A 9742-nucleotide genomic window follows, 5' to 3' on the forward strand; every position below is an offset into this window, starting at 1 on the left:
CGACGGCGGTTTTCTACACCACTCCAGACCTATGCACCCGGCTGCTCTGGGAAAGGTAACTCGGGTACTACGGTATCCACGTGTGGGGTAGCTCTCCAACCTCTTAAGTTCCAAAGGGTTTCCTCGAAGTCCTCCTAGAAGGGTCCTCAAACTGTAAAATTGCAACCGCGACTTCCCTATAGAATTAAACCAAAAGGGGGTGTTATTTCTCTGTCAGGTCTCTATGGGCGCACTGTGGATCACGTGAGTGTGTGAGCCTGAATAAATCTGCAACGGTGCCACAGGAGAGGGAAAATGTACCCCTAAAACCCTCCAATGGTGGACCAAAAGCCCACTCGTACAAACAGAAAACAAGCTGTGCACACGTTTATGGGTGTGAAGTGCGTATTAGCGTAATATATCAAAAAACATTCATTGAGCAAAGCAGTTGTCGAAACAATGGACCACAGGAAACAGGATTATATTCAGTTTCGCTGTTTATGTAGGGTTAGGAGATCCAACCAGCCAACACGTGTTTCGTCAAAGGGCAAAACCCCAGACTTCTTCAGGGCTGGTGAAAAAACATACATGAAGTACGTATCACAAACAGATTCTTAAAACTACATTACAGACATGTCAATTCATGGAAGTTCATTTAGTGTTAGGTGGGACAGGCACCTGTTAAACCAGTGTTTACATCCTATTAATGAATCCAGAAAATCCAATTCAGTGAAAGTGCACAATAACATATGTGACGAAGAAATTCACATTCCCTATAGAATTGTATGGAGCCCGCAGGCGGTGAATCGGAGCGCCTGCCTAAAGTGAAGTATTTTCGGAATAGCACCCACAAACTACATCTCCCAGAAGGCCGTCCTTCTGGGAGGGACCACGAGGAATTTAATAACGGCCAGCGCACGGAGCATTGTGCGTAATTCTTAGTAGTTTCAGGATGTCGGTTGCAGGGCAGCTGCTCTGCACAAGGATTCCCTTTGCGTGCCTTCGGTGGTGCACGCAGCCTTTTGGTGCAGTTCCATTCTGGAGCTGCTTTCTTGAGTGCCCGGGAGCCGGTTTCGCTCAGGGCACTAATTCACGGTCAGCATCCTGCTCGAACGAGCAGTGGCCTGGGATTCCGTTTCTCTCTCCACGGCTGCGGAAGAAAGGCTTCACAGAGGTCCTCGTCGGCTGACGAAAGGATCAATTACAAGAGAGGAGGTCAGCGAGGTGGCGGACGTTCCCCGGATTTCAGGACTATTCCAGTACCTCTCAGCTAAGTCTAAGTGTATTTTTCAGCGGCTGGATTTCCGGATTGTATTTTGCTTTTACGTGACTATACTGGGAATGCTTTTCATCTCTTGCCTTTTGCGTTTTGCTTCGCTTTAGCAGGAGGTCTGAGGACTTGGATTTTGGATGTATCATGGTCTTGGTTCACCTATAAAATTCCCAGCATCTGCTTTTTCCTCCAGAGACATTATCCCTTTGTTCTCTTCTATCACCTTTGTTTTTGTTTACTTCTTGGCACATGGGAATGAGAGAAAGGGTATGTATGTGGCTTTGTGTTCTGTACTATTTAAAAGACGGAAAGAAGAGATTGGAGTGGTAACTGTTTTGCTTTGTTTTAAAGGTAGTTACTTTTCCAGGGAGAGAGAAGGTATCTCACCAAGTAGAGGGAACACTCGTCACTGATATGGGAGTCATATGAAGGTATTTGTTTTTTGGCTAGTGAGACTCTATGAGAGTAGCCAGTGTTAAAAGGTGTATTAACCGTGTGCTTTTTGTTACAGGTATCCCTTTCCCAGATGTCCCTACCCTAATTCCTATCCCCCACTTGATCGCCTCAATACTCTGTGTCTACTTAGTCAGAGTTGGGGATATCGAGAGGTGGACCCTTTTGAGCATCGCCCAGATCCTGAGGTGTACCAGTGACCATGACAGAATTACGCACCTACGAATTACACTCCTCCCGGTCTGGGCCATTCACAAAGATGGCGTCCTTGGACGATGTGCTGGAAGCACTGGTAGCAGTACAACAGGAGTTGGTTACCTCTAGAGCAGAAACGGCGGCTCTTAGAGAGAGTGTGGATAGGCAGTCTAGGAACCAATTCGATGCCTCAGCATCAACCCCCCAGATTCAGGTGACTGTACCCCCTTCCATTCCATTGGATAGCCCGGAGAGGTATTCCGGCGATCCTATGAAGATACAAACCTTTCTGACACAAATAACCTTACACTTCTCATGCAAGCCGGCTTCCTTTCCTGATAACCTTTCAAGGGTGGCGTTTGCCATCTCATATCTGACCGGAGATGCTGCCGAATGGGCGGTGCCTCTGGTCAAGAATGACGATCCTTTGCTTTCAGATTGGACGGCCTTTCACAGGGAATTCAAAAGAGTGTTTGATCGTCGGGCTACCATGTTCAGCACAGACAGAGAGCTATTAGAGCTTCGACAGGGTAAAAGAGACCTGATAACTTATATGACTGAGTTTAACCGTCTGTTAGCCGAAACTGCCTGGTCAGAGGAGAAATGGATGTTTATCTATTACCAGGGTTTAATGGATGACATGAAGGATGTGCTTGCGCAGATAGATACCCAACCCGCTCCGTGCACCGACTTAATCGAACTCTCATTAAGGCTAAACCATAGATTAGCAGAAAGGGGAGGGGAGCGTAGTAGAGGAGGGAGGACTGTGGTTGGGTCGGATTATGGCAACCAACCAATATATACGCCAAAAGAACCAGGACCTGAACCCATGGATGTGGGAGCTATCAGGCCTCCTCTATCCAAAACCGAGAGAGAAAACCGTAGAGCTTACGATCTCTGTATGTATTGCGGAAAGAAAGGCCACTATGTGAGGGACTGCCTGCTGAAGCCCAAGAAAGGGAATACTTACTATTCCAGCAAGAAAGTGGCGGTCGTTACGGTGCGGTCCTCTGGTGATGTAGACACTATTGAGACAGGTGACACTGTAGAAGAATGGCAGGAGAGGGAACTGAAACTGCCATCATTAGCTGTTGTGAGGGTAAAAAGCACCAAATCCCACATAGTGTTGGCCATGATCCTTAGGACTGGACAACAAAGATACCAGGTATGGACAATGATAGATTCTGGTTCCACAGGGAATTTTATTGACTGTGGGTTGGTTCAACGGTTGGGGCTACAAAGAGTACTTAGTGAGAAGCCGGAAATGGTGTTGGCAGTGGACGGTACTCCGTTGAAATCCGGTCCCATCACGGAACACACAGAAAGGGTGAAACTGGTTTTGGAGGGTGACCCTCAGGATCACGTAGAGGTGTTAACCCTGAACATCATTGAGGCCCCACAATACGAGGTCATATTGGGCATGCCATGGTTATGGCAACACAACCCTACCATAGACTGAAGATTGAAGACCATAAGTTTGCACTCAGAGGAGTGTAGATCACACTGCATGAGAAACTGCTGCCTTCACACCTTGGCTCTGGCACAGATATACCATGTTGCCACTGCAGCAGAGAAGGAGACAGAACTGCCTCCGGAGTATGCCCTATACAGGGAGGTTTTTTGTGAATCCAAAGCTGAGGTTTTGCCTCCACACCGCGACTATGACTGTCGCTAGACTTGGTTGCAGGATCCACTATTCGGTCATGCAGAATATATGCTTTGTCCGAACCCAAGACTAAATATTTGCGCAAGTACTTGGATCGCTTCGTAGAGATAGGTTTCATTAGACCCTCTCACTCACCAGCAGCATCTCCCCTTTAATTTACGGCGAAAGCTAATGGCGAGTTAAGAACCTGTATCGATTACCGCATGTTGAACAAGGACACGGTGGGGAATCGGTACCTGCTTCCACTCATTCCCGTGTCGCTGGACTAGGTGAGGGAGGCCAGCATTTACACCAGGCTCGATCTAAGAGGGGCTTACCACTTGGTTTGGATACACGAAGGGTATGAGTGGAAGACGGCATTCAAAACGCTCTATGGGTTGTTCGAATACTTGCTTATGCGATTCGTGTTATGTAACGCCCCAGCGGCATTCCAGTCCTTCCTCAATGATGTGCTCAAGGAATACGTGGATCGCTTTGTGATCGTATATATCGATGACATATTGATATATTCATCCTCTCCAGAAAAACATGTGAACCATGTGACACTGATACTAAAAAGGCTAAAAGAACATAGTTTGTTTTGTGAGCTCTACAAGTGTGATTTTAGCATGACAGAGGTCGAGTTTTTGGGTGTCATTTTGAGTCCATAGGGTTTCAGTATGGCTGAGAGGAAAGCAAAGGCGGTAGGGGAATGGTCGGTTCCCAAAAGTGTGAGAGATGTACAATGTTTTCTGGGTTTCTCCAACTACTATCAGAGGTTCATCTCTCATTTCTCCCAGCTAGCATCCCTAGTGACCCGTTTGTTAAGAAAGGAACGCCTTTTCTTTGGACTGCTGAAGACATGGAGGCATTTACCCATCTAAAAAATGCTTTCTGTACAGCACCAATCCTGCGACATCCAGACACCGACATCCCTTTCGTAGTAGAAGCCGACGCCTCTGATGTAGCGGTATTGTCTCAACGGGATAAGCACACAGGGCAGCTACATCCAGTGGCTTTTCTGTCCCGGAAACTGAACGCAGCAGAAACCAACTATACGGTGGCAGAAAAGGAATTGTTGGCCATCAAGAAGGCCTTCCAAGAATGGAGACACTACTTGTGGGTGGCGCATCATCTGGTTACAGTGTACTGGGATCACAGAAACCTTCAGTTCATGAAAACCACCAGACACCTCTCACAGCGACAGATGCGGTGGATGTTGTTCTTTGCAGAATACGATTTCATAATCACGTTTCGACCAGGGTCGGAGAACAAAAAGGTAGACTCATTATCTAGACAAAAAGATGGTACAAAGCCCCGACAAGAACTGGCTGAGGCAATTGTTAGTCCCGAAAGAGTGCTATGGGTGGTAACCGTGGAACAATTCCTTGAACAAATCACCAAGCATCAAACCCTTGATCGGTGGCAGCGATGGGCAGAACGAACAATCAACAAACCCTCAAACACGGAGTACCGTTGCACAACAACAAGTTGTACTTGCCTACACACAACCTCCGACTGAAGGCCTTCAACTGGTGTCATGACGCAGTACTTGCTGGTCATCCTGGTCATACAAAAACACAACACTTAATGCAACGACATTTCTGGGGGGAGACAATGGCTAAGGATGTCGCGCAATGGGTATCATAATGTGAGACATGTGCTCGTGCAAAAGGAGAACAATCTAAGGTCAAGGGGAAACTGATGCCATTGCCCACACCCTCACAGCCATGGCAAACGATCAGTATAGATTTCGTCCTAGGACTACCGTGGGACCAGGGATGCAACGCAATCCTCGTGGTCATAGACAGTTTCACAAAAATGGGCCATTTTATCCCTTGCAAGAATCTCCCCACTGCAGGACAAACCGCTCAATTGCTACTAACACACGTGGTTCACTTACATGGACTACCACGAGTCATCGTGTCAGACAGAGAACCCCAGTTTGTTGCTAGGTTCTGGAGCATGTGGTGCAAGGCTCTTCATATGGAGGCGGTACTGTCAACCAGCTTCCACCCCCAAACAGATGGGCAAACTGAGCGCCTGAATAAGACTCTAAAGAAATACTTGCGGTGCTATGCCACAGATGCAACCGAATCATGGGTGTCCCTACTATGGCTGGCCGAACTGTCATATAACAACACATGGCATAGCTCCATAAAGGAAACCCCATTCAGGGCCAATGCGGGGTTTCATGCCACCACCCTGCCTCTGACTATACCCAGCGAGATAAGGAACCATCCTATGGTTATGGCTCAGATAAAAACGCTCCAGAAAATACATTGTAAGATACAAGCCAATCTGGACCGCGCCAAACAGACCTACAAGAAATGGGAAGACCAACAGAGGCAAGAAGGGCCTACGTACCAGTCTGGGGATCGTGTGTGGCTCTCCACCAAGAACATCCATTTTCGGATACGCAGCATCTTCCATCCCCGGTTCATTGGCCCATACATTGTGCTCCGCAGAATCAATCCAGTGGCGTACAATCTGAAACGGCCAGCTTCTCTGAGGGTCCACCCGGTGTTTCACTGTAGTCTACTGAAGCCAGCGAGGAACACCAGACGCAGAGCGGTGCCTCCAGTGGTTAAGGATGGTCAGCTAGAGTACAAGGTGCGATGCATCTTGGACTCCAGGTATCGGAGGGTTCAGCTGTGGTATCTTATTTCTTGGAAATATTATCCATCGGAGGACTCCTCCTGGGAACCATGCACCAACGTTCACGCCCCTCGTGCTGTTCGGCTCTTCTATCTGTGCAATCCCGGCAAGCCTGGGTCTAGGAGGAGCATGGGAGCAGAGCGTACTGTCAGGCGGTGAATCGGAGCGCCTGCCTAAAGTGAAATATTTTCAGAATAGCACCCACGAACTACATCTCCCTTCTGGGAGGAACCACGCAGGAATTTAATGACGCCCAGCGCATGGAGTATTGTGCATAATTCTTTGTAGTTTCAGGACGTCGGTTGCAGGGTGGCTGCTCTGCACAAGGATTTCCTTTGCGTGCCTTCGGTGGCACACGCAGCCTTTTGGTGCAGTTCCATTACGGAGCTGCTTTCTTGAGTGCCCGGGAGCCGGTTCCGCTCGGGGCACTAATTCAAGGTCAGCATTCTGCTCGAACGAGCAGTGGCCTGGGATTCCGTTTCTCTCTCCGCGGCTGCGGAAGAAAGGCTTCACAGAGGTCCTCGTTGGCTGACGATAGGATCAATTACAAGAGAGGAGGTCGAGGGAGATGGCTACCGTTCCTCGGATTTCAGGACTATTCCAGTACCTCTCAGCCAAGTCTAAGTGTATTTTTCAGCGGCTGGATTTCCGGATTGTATTTTGCTTTTACATGACTATATTGGGGGTGTTTTTCATTTCTTGCCTTTTGCGTTTTGCTTTGCTTTAGCAGGAGGTCTGAGGATTTGGATTTTGGATGTAGCATGGTCTTGGTTCCGTCCTCTGTGGGGTCTCTATCTACTCACCTTGGGTGGTTCTTCTGGGTTCCAGCGATTCTATGTGCTCTATACCTTGTCTTGACCCAAGTCGTGGTTGTTATACCACTATTTTAGTATATTGTTTGGTCTCCCCCTGGAGCCCACTGTGTATTGTGCTACTTACAACTGTTCTATTGATCTCGTATTGTGTGCTTTGTGTTCTATCCTCGTAGTAGAGGATACTAGAGAGTGTTATATTAATAAACACATATTTTTATATAACTACTGTGTGGTTCTCCTTTCATTTAGTCAATATAGGAGGTGATGTTCTGGTAAAACAAGCTGCTTTACATTCCTTCAGGACTAAGCCTGAAGGCTGCTCTCCACAGCTACCACTGGGATAGCTTTCTAAAGGTTATCTTTGACCTCATACATCATAAGGGTCGTTTGGACTGGTGCATGGTGCCCACTTTAATTAGTGGACAGCATATACCAGGCCAACTTCTCACATGGAGTAGATGGTTTACTTTTGCAATTTGCCTAAAAGAATTTATTGCAAGCCTCATTTCTATTGCGTAAATTAATGCCACATCCATTTGTGCTAGGCTAGAAAGGTAATTTTGTTGATCCTTTTAGTCAGTAGCCTTCTGAAACACATCCACACTGTCTAAATAGCATCTTATCAACAACTACTGCAAGCAAAAGTCAAATACATACAATTTGCAGAGCATTCTAGGAATGCTGCAGCAACCTTTCAGAAAGGGGACAAGGTGTGTATATCCACTAAACTTCTGCCGATTCTTGGTTCTCATCCCAAATTAGCTCCATGATTTGTTGGTCCATTTAAGATGTATTTATTGACTTATTTATTGTTTCATCTTAAACAAGTAATACTATTAAAATACACAAAACACCCAAAAAATCTTTCAGCTCATGATACAAAAATATTCTAGTAAAAAATCTCCAAATAGAGTATTACAATAAAAGATTATAAAATTAAGCCACATAGTCAATTGGAGAATACCAACATTAGGACATTGCAAGGTCAGGATACGTACATTTTGTGGCTTGACATAAACAGTCTAAAATTACAAACTGGTCTTGCAGATAGTAAAGGAGGAATAGAGGACCACAATACTTACGAGGATTCTGTTCCTCTAATGTTCAAGGGAGCTGCAATAAACGTTGCCACAGGTAAAACGATTGCAGGCAAATCAGTCATATGGCACAAGTCCATTGCCTCCTTGCACAGATTCGCTTTATATTTTAAAAACAAGAGACGGAGAAGACATTTCCTTAAGGGAGAGTTTTAATACAAATTAACATAAAATGTGTCAAGGTTCCACGGGCATATAAAGTTTAAGGACCAAGTAGTAACTAAGTTTTGTATACTTCCATATCGGCACATTCATCAGGTCTTTCATGTCTCCAGACTAAAGAAAGCATTGATGAACATCCCTTGCACTCTTCCTCCAGTATTAGTAGATGGTTCTCCTGAGTATGAGGTCAAAAACATAGTTGATTTCAGGGTACATGAGGGGCAGTTGCAGCATTTGATTGTGCTTAAGGGTTACAATATTTGAAAGCTCATGGGAACCCGCATGAAGATTTTGTTTATGCTCCTCATTTCATACAGAAGTTCTACAAACGCTTCCCACCAAAAAAGCTGGTCTGCCTGCCTACTCCTTAGGCGTGTTGCGGGAAAGCTTTAGGTAGAGGAGTACTGTCGGGATCAGACACTGTTTAGAAAATGAGTTACTCACAGAGCTGGAAAGGTCTGGAAATTCTAGGCATGGCAGTGGAGATTGGCTTTGGCAAACACTAGAGTGCATAACATAGCTTCAGAAGACATTCTCACTTCTGGGTTATCACAAGTACTTTTCGATTAGATATGGGAGAGTAAGGACTTTACGCCTATTCTAACATAAGGCAGAAGACCGACAATGTGTTGTTTAGTTGCTGTTGTTTCTCCACTGCACATCAGTTCACACCCATTTATCAGTCCTTGGGCCATTGCTGTATTTGTCTTTTCCGTTCCTTCACGGTTAGGCTTCTCCCTTGCTTCTGTTTGTTGTTCCTTTTGTTTCTCTGCTTACTGATTTGATTCCTCAAATTATGAACTGCAATCTTCTGCCGTTCTGGGGATCTTGTCCCGTATCCTGGACTGATGCAAGCTCTACACAGCATCATCCGCCATTATGATGAGTAAGCCTCGTTCTAAACTCGGACAGTACCTGTGTTTCCACAATGGTACTGTATTCTTATTTCTCCCATTTGGATTACCGCATACATGGCCCTTACTTCCTGGAAGTCCTTTGTATCCTTTTGGAAAAACCCACTCCCACACCGGAAGGGTGGTGGTGGTGTTCTCCCAGACACGCTGTGGTAGCTTGGCTCGAGCGGTAAGGAAGGCACCGTGTTAAGCATACGTCATACCCACACAATAACCATGCGTGCATCCGTTCCAAAAACGACACTACACCTTAAAAATTATGAAAATATCTCTGTGTTTATCTTCTTTTCTCTTAGTTGCTGATTGAATAAATAATAATACAATCACAGTACACAAGCTTCTCCTTAAAAAGTGCAGGTCAAATAAATAGTAACACTTTACAGGTGCAATAAATAGGATCAGGTCAAATAAATACTGTGAGGGAATAAATACTGTACAGAAATAAGTTAGCTCAGGACAATAAATACATTACAGGAATAACTTAGATAAATACAATAAATACAGTACCCTCAATAAATAATATCAGCCAACCATGACATTTGTAAAATCAG

The sequence above is a fragment of the Triturus cristatus genome, chromosome 1_2 (assembly GCF_964204655.1).
Source record: "Triturus cristatus chromosome 1_2, aTriCri1.1, whole genome shotgun sequence".
NCBI lineage: Eukaryota > Metazoa > Chordata > Amphibia > Caudata > Salamandridae > Triturus > Triturus cristatus.